The sequence below is a fragment of the Myotis davidii genome, unplaced genomic scaffold, assembly GCF_000327345.1.
Source record: "Myotis davidii unplaced genomic scaffold, ASM32734v1 scaffold78, whole genome shotgun sequence".
In the NCBI taxonomy this organism is placed as follows: domain Eukaryota; kingdom Metazoa; phylum Chordata; class Mammalia; order Chiroptera; family Vespertilionidae; genus Myotis; species Myotis davidii.
In genome coordinates, this window is record NW_006290305.1 from 1,614,529 (window position 1) to 1,616,919 (window position 2,391).

The following is a 2,391-nucleotide window of genomic DNA, read 5'->3' on the forward strand; positions in this document are numbered from 1 at the left end:
GGCGGGGGGGTCTTAGCCACGGTTGTGAAGGGAGGGACTCATATTTCTGATCAGCTTTTGTTTCCCAAGAGAGAAGGGATTGTGTGCTTTTATTTGATGTGAAAATTAAATGAGGGAATGTCTCTGCAACCCCTTTCCAGATTCCCAAACTCCCTAAGTTGGCATTTTCTTCCCTGCCTACTCTTGCCCTCTGCTCCCTCCTGAACTGTCCCTCTCCTTCTCTCCCTCCCACCCCACCCACCCCTCTGGCCCCGTGTGATTCACTGCCCAGGGCACACGGGACATGCTGTCCTTCCTTTCCCAGGCCTCTGCCCTCGGCCTCCAGGGCATCTGTGCTCCTGGCTGGGTTCCCAGCTCCCTGTCTTCCTGGCTGGTAGTTCTGCCCCTGCCCAAATGCTGGTGTCCTCCTAGTTCCAGGCCCTGTTTCTTCTCCTGTCACCTCTGCCTTCAGGTGTCAAAGCACCTGTCTTCTCTGGGTCCCTACCACCTCTCCCCTCAACAGACGTGTGTTGAATGAATGAGTAAAGAAATTTACCACATGCAGCTCCTCATCTCCTTTCACCTCAAAGTGTTTGTTCTCCAGTGTTTGTGTTAGAGGCACCTCTCGGACACCAGAGAGGTGTTATCGACAGCCCCACAGCCCCGAGTCAGAGGGAGAGGCCTGTCCACAACCTCATTCTTGTCTTCTCATATAAATGGATTTAAATGAGAGAACTCCAGATGACTGCATTGTGATGAAGCCCATTTCATTAAGGCAATTAAAGCACACACCTTTATGCACGAAGCAGGGCAAGCAAACTGCCAACTTGATCTTGCCAAGCCTGAGGCTGCTGGCTTTCCTGCCAAGGGAGTAAAACTGCCCTTCCCCTTTCCTCTCCCCATCTCCTTTCCTGCATTCTCTGTGCCCCCTGCCGCTCTCCTCCCCTGGCTGGCCCTGAGGGTGGCTTTTAACCACTCCTCTCAAGCGTCCTTGGTTGGGGGAAGATAATGGCTTGTTAAGTACAACCCAGCTGCAAATTGCCCACACCGGTCTTGTTTTAACTTCCCTGTCTCAGTTTCCCTATTCCACTTCCTAGAATTTTCCCAGCGTTCCACTGCCCTGTAACAATCGGAGGAATAAATGGCCTCAGTGTTCAGCCAGACACCCGGATGTCACCTAGTGTCCTCCCCTACTTCGCCTGCCTCCACATTCAGGCTCCAGTCTGGGTGTTCTAAGGAAGAGAGCTGTGAAATGGGTCTGCCAGGACCCTGGCCCTCCTTGAGCTTAGCAAGACAGATTGTAAGCAAGGAAAGAAACAAACACATCATCGAGTGTCCAACAGTGCAAAGATGCAGAAGGAAACAAAGGCGGGAAGAGAGGCTGGGAATCAAGAAGGCCTCTGAGTAGGGGCTTCTGAACTGAAACCGGAATGAAGAAAGGGACCCTCCAAGAGAAAGCAGAGTGGTGAGGGGGTTCAGGCAGAGGAGGATAGGTGCAAAGGCCCTGAGGCAGAACCAGCAGCATCAGGGCTCTCTGGAGAAGAGTGATAGGGCTGGTGGGAGCAGGGGAGTTTGGGCTGCTTGCCCTCATTGGATAAGGAGCCCTGAGAAGGTTTCTCCTGTTTCTGGCTCTAGGCTCTGTCCTGGGCCTCCCCGATCTGGCAGGCCTGAAGCTACCTGGAAGCTGCACTAGTGGAGAGTGCTTCTCTGCACTCATACCAGGTGTGGAGAGCGGCTACAGTGTTTGGACAGGTTCAAGCCTCGGACTAATGAGAGGGCACGGTGCTCTCATGGCCACGTGCAAGTCCCAGCTTGGAGGGCAGGGCCCTCCCAGCACAATTATAGCCAACAGCTGTAGTTCTAAGCTTGAACCTATGGTCCGAACACGTGGCCCCACCTGCCTGAGTGATGTGGGCTTGATAGAGTGCAGGTGCATGTAATTGAGTAGGATCGAAACCCACGAGAATGTTGCAAACATCTTGACCACGCCCTTACTTTGCCTGGTGGAATCTGGCTATAAAATAAAGACACGGCTTCTAGCGCGTGGCGCTCTCTCTCCATCAGAGAAACAGTGTCCCACCGAGACCCAGCTTTTCTTCTCTTGTCTGTCTTTCTCAATCCTTCACCGCCCCGACTCAGGCTCACCCTTGGCCGTGCTGGCGAGGCTCAACCAGGAACCTACGGGCTCCTGTCAGGTCTATTCTCACTCCCCTCGATTCTGCATCTCCCACTGTGACCACAAGGGCAGGACCCTGTCTGGTCCTTGCATGGAATTAGCAGCTTGGTCCCCAGTGAGCAAGACTCTTCTTGGAAAGGCTTCATGTGGGAGGTGACATTGTAGATGGGCCCAGGGTGACACCTAGGCAGTCTTGGGGTGGGACCATAGTTTTCTGAGTGGATCAGGGGCAAATC

At 53.6% G+C, this 2,391-nt stretch overlaps 1 protein-coding gene across 1 annotated transcript in view; it reads left to right on the forward strand.

Moving 5' to 3' along the window:
* Positions 1–2,391, forward strand: part of UROC1 (urocanate hydratase 1) — a 34,777-nt gene that overhangs the window by 6,478 nt on the left and 25,908 nt on the right. The gene's annotated exons all lie outside the window — the stretch shown is intronic.